Source organism: Cynocephalus volans, chromosome 4 (assembly GCF_027409185.1).
Source record: "Cynocephalus volans isolate mCynVol1 chromosome 4, mCynVol1.pri, whole genome shotgun sequence".
Classification (NCBI taxonomy): Eukaryota; Metazoa; Chordata; class Mammalia; order Dermoptera; family Cynocephalidae; genus Cynocephalus; species Cynocephalus volans.
In genome coordinates, this window is record NC_084463.1 from 149,962,037 (window position 1) to 149,975,253 (window position 13,217).

The 13,217-nt window shown below is 34.7% G+C and overlaps 1 pseudogene; it reads left to right on the plus strand.

The window, feature by feature from the left end:
* The first annotated feature begins 6,886 nt into the window (after positions 1-6,886).
* Positions 6,887-7,878, plus strand: LOC134374578 (olfactory receptor 1165-like; annotated as a pseudogene).
* Positions 7,879-13,217: the final 5,339 nt, after the last annotated feature.

The window sequence follows — 13,217 nt, forward strand, 5'->3', positions numbered from 1 at the left end:
TTCCCAACCAGAAATTCGTTAGGCTTTTTTCCAAACTGGTGGTCGCAGAGATGTTATCTGCCTCCCAGTAACAGGAAGTTTACCGGGGCCGGAGTCCAGGGTGTGGTGGAGTGACAGTCGGCCCGCCCGTACTTTCTAGCCCTCCCAACACTGGTCGGGACGCCCCACACCCCCAGCCCCGCCAGAGAACCGGGGAGGGAGTGGGAGAGGAGGTCGGCCCGCAGGGTCCGGAAAGCCCCGCGCCAGGCCAAGCAAATGGGCTCAGTGATGGCCGAGCAGGGCGGAGCTGCCCGCACCTGGGAAAATGGAGGCAGCACCGGGGCAGTGAGTGGCCTGGTGGTGCAGGCGGGAGCCGCGTGGGCCAGGGATCACTCACAGTGCTGTGCCAGGTCGGGCGCTCGCTCTGTCTCTGGTTTGTTGCCTTCCGTGTTCTCGGCGCTGCCGCCTCGGGCTGTTCAGTCGCGGCGCCGCTCGGGCGCTCCCAGGAATCTTCTTTAATGCCGGCCTGAAACCTCGGATCCTGAATAGGGCAGCTGGCCACCTTCAGTGCGGCCCCATCCTCCGGGAACCTGGCTGCATCCACAGCAGCCCTGGCGCCGTGTTCCCTGTTTCAAGACTCGCTTTTGCAGCTAAGAATCAGTTCTTTTCCTGCTCCACACTTCAAAGCTGTTGCCTGTAAATCGCAATATTTTTCTTAATAGAAACATTAATTATGATGAAAACCTAACTTTATGCAATGGGTGAATTTGCTTAACTCCTTGAAGTCATTGTTTTAAACTTGAAATACTTTCAAAGAAATATTTTTTAGACAAACACCCATGTAACACCCAAGTGGATCAATAGATAGAACATGACCAGCTCACCATAGGCCAGTCATCAGCCCTTTCATCCCAGTCCTAGCAACAGCCAAAGTCTGATGAACTTGTTTTTTTGAAATGAACTCAGTGTCTAATGGTTCCTCTCAAAAAAACACAAATTAATATTACCACTTTGTAAACTTTAAGAGAAGGAAATCATGCAATATATATTCCATGTGTCTGACTTGTGTTTAACAATTACTTTTATGTAGTTGTGGGGTACATTGTGTTGGTCATACACTGCAAAATGATTCACTTAGGGTAGATAGCATATTATGAACCTTATTCCACCATATATCTGATTTTTATACATGAGAATTATAACTTTATAGGTTATTCATGTTGCATATATTTATGGTTCATTTTTTTTTTGTTTTCATTTAGTATTTCATGGTACAAACATACCAGATTTTTTCTTTCATTCAGTCTACTATGATGGGCATTAGGGATGTTTCATGTTTGGGGCCTATATGCCATTGTGATGCATGTAAGTACTCATTAAAAGGGAGTTTACACCTTGAAGTATTGTGCATTTAAGGTTCTCTCAAACTTTCAATGCGGTTGTATCAATTTATACTAATAGCAATTATTGCAACTTCTAAAGTTATAATCCTCTTCCTTGCCAACACTTAGTATCATTAGACATTATGATGTTTACCCATTTTCTCTATGTAGAATATTTTACTGTAGTTTTAATTTAAATATCTATGATTGCTGAGGTAAGGCACATTCTAATATGTTTACTAGTTTTTTCCCTTTCTAAAGTGTCTTCATTTACTCTTTACCAAACTTCTTTAAAATTACTTGTGCTTAATCTTATGTGTTTGAACATTACTTGTATATTAAGAATATTATGTCTTTGTCAGTAACATACCTTGGAAATATACTTGAATTTTGGATTTACTTTTTGCTCATTTAATGTCCTTTGATTAAGAACAAGTTTAAATTTTAGATTAGTCAAATTTATTACTTTTCTAACTGTCTTGGAATTGCTTAAGATAGTATTTATCTACTCTTGAAGTAAAAATCCAGTCTTCTATATATATTCAAGAGTGTTTTTTGATCTTCATTTTTTTTATCAACAAATCACTTAAAATTGTTTTTTTGGATATGAGTTTCGGGTCTATGACAGTTTTCTTTGTTCAACATTATTAGGTTTCTCTTTGTCTTTGTCATTCTTCCCTGTAGGCAGAGAGAAGATAATTCCCATGTGACTTACTTTGAATAATACAAAGTGAGCATAAGTGTAAACTACAAAACAGAAGAAGCTTTAAATGCTTTAGCTCATGCCTCCCATCTGGGTATCAGCACAACACCAGTAGTGAATGTTCCTTCAACCTGGTTCCTGGAAGGAGAACATATGGGAAGTTGAGCATTAATTGCAGCATTAATGGCATTTTTTTTCTTTTCCTTGGGTAGATCCTGGTTATACCTGGTCCTTTGATTTTCATTAAAACTTCAGCATTTACTTTATTCATTTTAGGGCATATTTTTGAAGTCTGAACCTCTCGTGGGCTCTGAAACTTCTTTGTTCTTTAGATCTGTGCTTCTAGGCATTTTTAGCTGTAGTCAAGTCTTTTCTGCTTTATCAGTCTATACTCCATCATCCCCGAAATTATGTTTAAATCATATTGCTAATATTTAGTTTTCATCATCTTTATTGATGTGACTTTGTTATTTGATTTCTTCCTTTATTATTATTTCTAAGAATATTATTATTTTAATTGGACTTATGAGGAATGGGAGAGGTAATAAAAGACTATATATTGGTTTCAACATATTGATTAAGAAATTCCACCCTTGCTCTCTTTATTTCTCCACATATGGATAGTGAATAGATAAATATACATATATGTGTAGCTATGAATTAAAATACATAAAATTAAAGAATTGACAAAGATAAATATAAAGTATTAACATGAATATCTTTGTTTTAGGCTTATGAATCAATTTTATTTTCTTTTCACTGTACTTTCTTCTCAGTAGTGGTTTAATTTTTAAACAGGTTAATATTTTTGTTATTGTAACGAAACAAACTACTTGCTGGAAAACCTTGCAAAAAATGCCTTGATGTGTACCACTGTCACTTCTGTATATTATCTATGCAAAGAAAAAAAGGGAAAATAGCTTAAAATTGGCAGTGTTAATATTTGACAATATTACTGCAGACATTATCTCTTTTATGTATTTTACTTTTTCCGAAAATTCTTGCTGGGGATATACAGTATGATACATTTATTCCATGAGAGAAATAAATAATGCATTTTTGAGCTTAAGAGAAAAGTTATAATGGACAAAGTGCTCAGTTTAGTTATCAGTTTCAGTCTCTAAAGAAGATTCAGTAAATGGCTAGTTATGTAAAGTGTGAAAGAGATCAATAACCTTACTTTTAGAAGGATATTGTCCACTTACATTGAAAAGACCAGTCATATTTTGTTAAAGAAAAATTTCAAACCAAACTATGAAGACTAAACAGTGTGGTTTCTGGCAATGGAGTCACAGGCAATTTCCAACAAGCAGTAGATGTAGACTATTAAGAGAATAGAATAAAATATGAAAACATGAAAAACAAAACATGTTAATGACAGCATCAACAAACTACACCAAGTCAGGAGCAGTTTCTAACAGCAGATTCAGAGAAAACACTCTCTAACATGCGTTTAGATCCTAGATAAATGGACACAGATGAAAAAGGGATCAGTAGACAAACTATAATGTTGTGAGCTTGAAAGTGAGATGTTACTAACGTACGTGGCTCAGAAAACGTTAAGCCTGGGGATTGGATAAAGATTATGCTAGACTGCTGGTGTTCTAAATGCCTGGTGGAAACAAACAATACTATTATCTTGATGAAGATTAAGTCATTGAAGACCTCAACTTATTTTCACACATGAGTTATTGAATGTAATAGCTGGTACCTAATCAAAGTTTATCAAGCACATTACTAGATAGGGCCATCTAAGGAAGACAAGGTGAAAAATTATAATTATTTTAAAAGTTAGAATTATTGGATTCATGTTGTAAATCAACTAGACATTCTATGATGAGGAGGGCAAAATTTTTTAAAATAAAAATTTATGGGGAACTGAGAATCATGATAATTGACCAGTGTGATTTAGAAAGAGAAGTGGAAAGAAATATTATTTTACAAATACAGTAAATGAAATTAAGAACAAAGAAATATTTCAATAGCATATTAAGCACAGTTGAAGGGAGAAATGATATATTGAAAGATTTATCACAGGAGAAAATAGAATAAAACAGAGTAATACAAAAAATGAAACAGCACATAAGGTAAGAGACATCGATGATACAATACTTGGACTAACATATATTTTATTGGAGACCCAGAGCTTATAGGAGAAAAGAGAAAGAAGAAATAATACTTGAAGGGATAATTGTCCCTCCAAAAAGTATCTTTCAATAACTAAGCTGTACTATTTCTCATAGAATGTAACTAAAGGAGAATTTGTCTAAAAAATATGCACATTAACATAGATTTATAAGGTTATATAACCCTAGAGTTCTGACACAGGTTTTTATGGAATTTATGCAACAGGAAAACTAATACACCTTATTATTTCATATATCTATCAATTGCCTCACTGAAAATCTATATTCAACATGTATTTTAATTTACTAAATTAAGATAAAATAATAAATGACAAGGGCACAATATCAGATCTGTATGTACAATGATGCCGAATAGGTATTTACAAAAACAATCAGATGTCCAAAAATAGGAATGCTGAGAAAACTGAAGAAGCGCTACTCGCTAATCATACTGTGTTGGTTTATTGAGACAGGATTGTAATATTTTCTCTTTGATTTTGGAAGATTTATTTTTTTTAATAAATACATAATGAATACAATTTTGGGTTGATTATTATTGTTATTTTCCCATGACAAAATGATCAATATGTGCAACTTTCCCATATAAACACAAAATTTCAAATTAATTATATTCTAAATTAGGAAGAAGGCACTTTCTTCCAATTGTCTTGTTTGTACCTTACTACAAATCCCAGTCAAGATTCTCTAGGTTTTGATTTCTCAAGGTCATGCAGTATATCTACAGAATATAGTTTCCAAAGCTGACTAACAATTGAGAATTTCTGTATGCTGTCCATGAATTTTTTTTAATGAGAAAAAAATGTAATTTGCTTTGCACCTGAAGCATCATACAATTTAGATGAAACTCCTGTTGCCTAATTATTAACGAGAACAATTTTTATGAAAATTCACATTTTTTGATAAATAATACTCAAAATTTTATTAATTTAATCATAGAAACCTTCAGTAAATAATTCTGAAAAGGATACCTGATTTCCAGTGACTCATTAATCTAAGTGTTATATTTTAATTCCGGTAAACTCTGAAATGAAAAATAGAAACACTGATGTGAGCTTAGTACCACCGCAGTCTATACAACTAATTATGCTGATAATAAGATTACAGGGCTTTGAACTCTATTTCATACATCTTTAAGAAACAATTTGGATTTGTCTTGGACACTCTTTTACGTAGTTTAATGAGGGTTAATCATTTTGGTGACTATTAAAGTAATATTAATTATTTGTTCTCAATTTTTCACAATATTTTAAGGGAAGACTGAAAAACTCATGAAATTGTAGATAAATATATCAGACTTTGTATAACAATTGTGATTTTAAAACCATGTAGGTGGAAACCAGTCAGAGCAGTAAAACTTTGAAGTCTGGATTAGTCACCAAGATTTCTGGAAGAGTATTGCCTGGAATCTGTCATTAAAAGGTAAGAATGCTTAGATGTTGATGCAGAAAGAGGTTATTCAAGCTAGAAGAGATAATTTTTGAAGATATTACATTGTAAAATAACAAGTTTGTGCATGAAAGATTGAAAATGCTGGTGTGAGTGAAATAAAAGAAGGAGCAGTGAAGAGTCTGGATATGTAGTCATATTATTTATAATGGAAATCCAGACAGAAATGTTTAGATTTCATGTGTTTTGGAAGCAGGTCATTTTGAAAAATGTGTAAAGATTTGAGGATCATTCTAAAATAGAATCTAAACAACATCAGGCTTGCAGGGTGGGAGAAGGCAGGCTGAAGATCCAGGGCTATCTAGCTGAGTAATGGGAGTTTGGGTGGGAATAAATACAGCAGCACGTTTTGAAAATTTCTTTCATTTTGCTCTTAACTGCCTTTCTCATAGTGTGAAGCTGAGATTAAAAGGGAATCAGAGGGAAAAAAGAAGGCCTGAGGAAAAAAAGAGAAAAATAAAGATTTTGTGTTGATGGATTCAAATATTGCTGGAAATGTGAATCAAAGATAGAAGGAAAACTGAGAAGGGAGTTAGACGAGAAAGCTCCTTTTACGATGCCTCTCGTAATGGTTTCCAATTCCTATTCTCAATTTGCACCATTACCTGCTTCCTGTGGGATATGTGTAGAAAAGCAAACACTCAGAAATAGTCATACAGAATTGATAGTGTCAGCTCAGCACCACATTCAGTGAGAGCACTTACTAGCACCACAGTCCCCTCATGTCTTGAAATGAGAAATACCCTCAGAGAAACACACTGTTTACATCCCCAGTGGCAGGCTCTGTTGAGTCATAACAGTTGTGATCTGTCCTATTGCCATGAACTAAGATGTGTTTCCTCTGATTCCTTTATTTGTTTTATTCTTCCTTTACAAATAATAGACTGTAAATGAAATTCATGTATTAGTTCATAATTATTTATAAGGAGCAGACATATTGTAAGCATTTAGTATGCACATATATTTATATAACTTGTAAAAGAACTTCATGAGATAACCACATTTCTTGTGTTATAAATGAAGAGATGAGTCACTGATGGGTAAAGGGGACATTCCATGTTCCAATAGTCAGTAAGTGGCTAAACAGAGATTCAAATGAGGCACAGGAAAAAGGCCAACAAATAAAACATTGGTGCATATTTTGCACATCATTCGGTGGTGGTGTTTCTCATCGGGAGTCATCTCCAGTCCCTCATTCCTACTGTCTCTGTTATGTCCGGCTGCTCAGGATGAACTCTCTGATTTCCTCCAACAGGAACGATGATGCTGACTGAGGGAAATGACAGTGCTGGAGCCACTTTTGTCCTCTTGGGCTTCTCAGAGTTCCCACACCTCCAGGCACCCCTATTCCTGGTGTTCTTGGTCATCTACACTGTCACTGTGGTGGAGAACCTGGGTATGATTGGGGTCATAAGGATCAATCCCAAACTTCAGACACCCATGTACTTTTTCCTCAGCCATTTATCCTTTTTGGATTTTTGTTATTCCAGTGTAGTCACACCCAAACTACTAGAAATCTTAGTTGGGAAAGACAAAACTATGTCCTTCAAAGGATGAATGACACAGTTTTTCTTTGCCTGCACATTTGTGATTGTGGAAATGTTCATGTTAGCAGTGATGGCCTATGACCGGTTTGTGGCTGTTTGTAACCCCCTGCTCGACACAGTTGCTATGTCTCCTAAGCTCTGTGCTGTTCTGGTAGCTGGAACTTACATATGGGGTGGACTCGGTTCCTTGACACTCACATATTCTCTTCTGAAACTATCCTACTGTGGATCTACCATAAATCACTTTTGCTGTGAATATTCTGCCATTCTCTCTGTATCCTGCTCTGACACCTATTTCAGCCAGATCGCAGTATCTGTCATTTCAATATTCAGTGAGGCTTGTAGCCTCCTGGTCATTTTAACCTCCTATGTCTTCATAGTTGTCACTATCATCAAGATGCCTTCTACAGGTAGACTTCAGAAAGCCTTCTCCACCTGTGCCTCCCACCTGACTGCCATCACCATTTTCCATGGGACTCTCTTTGTTCTCTGTTTGGGCATACTGTTGTGTGCCCAAATCTAAGAGCTCATGGCTCTTCATTAAAGTAGCCACTGCGTTTTACTCCATTGTGATCCCTATGCTAAATCCTCTTATCTACAGCCTTAGAAATAAGGATGTGAAGGAGACCATCAGGAAGTTAGTTCATAATGAATTGCTTTCTCACTCGATGTAACCATGTGTGCGCGTGCACACACACACACACCCCACACACAAACACACAAGGTTTTAGTCATTTTTAAAAATGTGCTTCATGCAGTGCCTTGCTGGTTATTAATTTATTCTTCAAATAATGGGATAAAATTGATTCAGAGTATTACTTACATAATTTATATATCCATAATTATTAAATCTCATTATGCATTAACAATCAGCTGTCAGTAAGAAAAAAGTTTTTAAAAAAGGAGATAAATATTCTCTTTATATTCTTCCCAGGATGTAGTAGGCTAAATAACGGTCCTTTAGGGATGTCTATATCTAATCTTCAGAAGCTGTATATATGTGACCCTTGCACGCTACCCTCCTGCTCCACTTGCTTTCCCTCTCTCATTGTGAATTAGGACAACAATTTAGATAAGTACATTTGAATAATAATCCTCTATGTCACTTCTTCCAAAAAAGGAATGACAGGACATTATCAGCACTTTACAAATTGTGCATAAGCCCTTTTCTATTCACTGTGCCTACCCCACACAAATTCATTGTGGAGACTGTGTTATTCAGATTTTTCTCTCAGCGCAACCCATAAGTATAGATTGTGAGAGTATAAATCTTAATTTTGCCGCTATTTGAAATTTATCTAAGTTGAATCTTAGAGTATACATTCCATTATGCCATATATGTGTTGAATTTTCTGCCCCTGTGATTTGTCTTTTCACTGTCTTGTTGATGTATTCAGGTGCACAGCTTTCCTCCATTTTCATGAAGCACAAATTATCTAATTGTACATTTATACAGGGAACTGCTTTTAATATTTTATTAAAGAAAAATTAATTTCCTCCAAAATAATAAAGATAGTCTCATAAATTGTGTAATGTATTGCCCCAAATTACATATACTATTCTCTTTTATATATTATACTCTATTTTGTTTTCTTTTATATTATAAATTTTACATTGTCTTCTTACATTGATTTTTACATAATTTTTATGATTAACCTACAATTGAGTTTTGCTGTGATATGAAATTAGGCCTACTTTGTATTTTAAATTATGATTGTATATTTGTCCCGACACTATTTATTGAAATGTCACTCCACTATACATTTCTCTACAGTGTTATAATTTTCATTATGAATTCACTTGCTTTAATATTAGCAAGAAAATTATAATCTCAACTTCTTCTTGAGTCACTTTGTTTTGTTTTTCTTACAATTCATCCACTATACGTATACTTCCAATGTCCTAGGCAAAATATTTTTCATGATAGCCTTTTTCTGAAATTGGCAGGATCAATAATGATTCTGACTTTTCAATGCTAATGTTAGGTATTTTTGCCTTATCACTGTATTTTTTTTTCCTTTCGTTAGGTATGTGAGACTTTAATCAATTTTATCAGCTTTCTCCAAGAACCAGTTTTGGATTAGTTTATCCCTTCTATTTTATTTTTACTATTTAATTCATTTATTTATTTTGGGTTCTTTTATTTATTAGATTTTATTTCTAAAGATTTTTTTTTCTGAAAATACTCATTACTCTATGTGGGGGCTCATTTTCCTAGCAATAGGAGTGTGCCCAGATCATGCATAGGCCAGCTTGAAAATGTCAGACTTATCTCCAGAAATGGATCTCATCCAATGATAGATTGTAGTGGGTGGCTAAATACTCAAACTTCCTCAAATCTTGTTGGGACTAGCTTAAGCTAGCTTGTACACAGCCTTCTCCAGGTCTGCAGTGGGACTAAGGCCCAATTGTTCCCCCAAATAATCTGTTCATTCGTGTCACATTTTCAACTTAGCTATTGGTTCTTACTAATTTCCTCTTCTCAGTAAGCTACTTGTATTCAAATTCTTGTTTTGGAAACTGCTACTAAGGAAGTCAACATAGGAAAGACTGCAAAACACATTTGGAACATACATATACATGCAAGAGCTCATACTAGCTATAAAGTACAAAAAACACCCCAAACAAACAAACAAAAAACCCCCCAGGTATTAGTAAACAACGTAATAAATGAACCTCAAAAAGAAATTAAACTGATAAAAGCAAGAGTTGACCAATATGTGGATAAAACAAATTTTTTAGAGTGATCAGTATGAGTGTAAAGTTGATCAGATCCTTTGGAAAACTCTGGAAATATACACTCATAATTCCATTCCTTGGTTTATATATACTCAGTAGATTCACATATTTGCAACAAAAATATAGATAAGTATGTTCACAACAATAAAATTATTTATTTCCTCAAACAGAAAATAATTCAAATGTCCATCAACAAACATATTTTATTGTATCATTCAATTGAATACTACACAGAAATGAAACAACAACAACCACAAAATTAACTAGCAATACTCAGAACGGCATCATGGGATTTCACAACCATAATATTAAGCAAGGAAAGGCAAATATCAAAGTGTATAAAACACATTTTTTGTTAATATAAAGTTTATAAACAGGCAAAATTACTCTATTGTAGTGTCTGAATAGATGTCACCCTTGAGAATTACTTACTGGGAGAGGACATACTGTATGCCTCTGGGTAATATTTTCGTAATAATTGATATTTGATGTCTGTATGTGTACAACTTTATTTGCTTTAATCCACAGAATCAAACTCAATTGTTCACTATACAGCATTTAAGTTATACATCAATTAAAATCACTAAAATGTTAAATAAGTAGGGTTTTTAACCAAAATTATCTACATTTTTTGCAAAGTGTTGCTGTACCCTGGACACAGATCTTGAGCCATGTTTGGCAGGCATGGTATTTCTAAGGGATAAACAGCTAAGAGAAGCATAAAAAGACACAGAGTTAAAAACAGGGCTGATTCAGGCTGTGATAAATCAAGCAAAGCCTCCTGTGTACTGTGGGGAGCTTTGTCACACCTAAGGGGTGTCTGAAATGACCCTCTTGGATCAGGCATTTATACTCATGCCTAATCAGTCAAGCGGGCATGGTGGCTGCATGGTGAGGAGGCCAATTTTGAAGTAGTTGGCAGCTGGGAGAACAAGTCCTTCTTTGCAAGGGTTCTGTGATGTGAATCTTCAAGGACTCTCATACTTGCTGGTGAGAGAGCAAATTGTTAGAATTACTTTAGAGAGTAATTTAGTAAGAAAATGTAGTTTATGACCTATCAATACTACTTCTGAGAATTTATATTAAGATATTTTGAAAAGCAAATGTGAATACATAAATGTAGATATCTTTGAAGTATTATTGTTTATAACAAAAGACCGAAGCCACTAAAACGCCCATGGATATGTGTTTGGTAGTAAATTACATTAAGTTGAATAAAACATACTATATAGCCATTAAAATTTTTAGGTCATTGTTTATATATACTTACTCATTTTCACAGTTAATATCCCCAAAATAGAACGTTGAAGAAAAATTGAGCAAGACCCTAACAGTAGTAATTTGGACACCATTTATAGAAAAATATCCTATGTATATTTCTGTTATGGATGAGCATGCATATGAATTTCTATTTCTTGAGGATTCAAATAAACAAAGAAAGAAAGAGGTGGCAGTGGTTACTTTTGGTGGAAAAACTGATAGATTGAGGGAGAGTAGACTGTGGCAATTTTTTTTAAAACTTGTCTTTTGAATCACATTAGGTAAATATAATACCTAATCAAAGACCATTGCATTTAATTTACCAAAAAAAAATTTAAAATAATAATTTATGACTAAAAAATGTTGGTATGATGTCACTTTTTGACCAACAAGTTACCTGAAATTTTAAGACCACCAAGTATCTGTCTTAATCTGTACTACTTTTGTAGGTAGATTGGTAGATAAACGTATTTACATATATAGATACCCTTACATACATGTAATATGTAGAAAAAAAGATGTACATTAATATATTTTCATTTTGCATTCTTAGATATTTAAATGTATATTGTATATACTACCAAATGCATGTAGCATATTATAATACAAATACCTGCATATTACTTCAAGAACCAGATTGTATTTGATCTATAGAAAACAGCCTTTCTTACTAATAATTAGCTTAGACTTCCAGAAAGTTTTCTTTACGCTATATTATGTGGAGCATTAAGGGGGCTGAGAATATTTCAACCCAAATAACTGACAGAGAGATATAGTCCAATGATAATGGGTTTATTCAGGAGTGCACAAGGGATTTGCCAGTCTGAGATATGAGGGCTATGGTAAACATATGCACACATAAAGAGGTTGAGACAAAGAAATACTTTTGAAGACAAAGCAGAAAATACAGATAATCTGTTTTGAAACAAAGAGAACATGGGTTACATGGGCTTATCGCAGTAGTTTACCAGTTCATTAGTGAAGAAAGTGTGTCAGGGGGTGTTCTTGCACATTAGTCTCCTTGTGATTCATGTAGCAAGCTTCAGTTTTACAATTCCTAGGCAAAAGTTTTTCTCCCAGGCATATGTGCATAAGAACCATTTATCACAGCCGTGTGTGTGTGAGGGCCCTCCATTCTTAAATTCCTGGCTTCATTACTTTGTTACGATATGACATAAGTGATCATATTGTGATTCTAATGGTTTACACATTTCTGCCTTTGATAACACCTTTCTCCAAAAGCATTGCTGATCAATCATCTTGTAGTTGGTTGAAATTGTCCATCTGTGCCAAGTTGATCCTGTCCCAGTTGTCAGACCAGTCCCACACTCGGAGATGGCCAGCAATTTTAATTCAATGTCAAAACCCATTCAGCCACACTTGAGCAACAAATAGATTTGGAAGGCGTGGCTGTCAGGTTATGTCTGCCTAGAGTTCATTGTTAAGTCTATCTTGTCAGCTTCAAAGGCCTTGGGTAGCATTTTGAAGAACTGTTTTGGCATTACTTTGATAGGAGCACTGTTTCTGTAAAGGTTAGAGGGGAAACAAATGCAAAGTTTAAAGGAAAGAATATTTTAAAGATAAACCAGAAGAACATAACAAATCCAGTATGTGCAATGTTTTTTTATTTTTTAAAAATTTTTTGTATCTTTTTTCTGACTTATTTTACTTAGCATGATGTTTTCCAGCAACATCCATGTTATAGCATGCACAGACTTCATTGATTTTTATGGCTGAATAATATGTCATTGTATGTATGGACACATTTTGTTTGTCCATTCATCTGTTGTTGGACGTGTGTTGTTTCTACCTTTCGGCTATAGTGAATGATACCACAGTGAACAGTGGTCTACACTATTTGTTTGAATCCATCTTTTCAATGCTTTTGATACATTCCTGAAAGTGTAATTGCTGAGTCATGTAGTAATTTTATGTTTAGTTCTATAACGGCACAATTTTAAATTCCCATCAACAATCTATGAGGGTTCCAATTAGGAATCCACATCCTTACCAA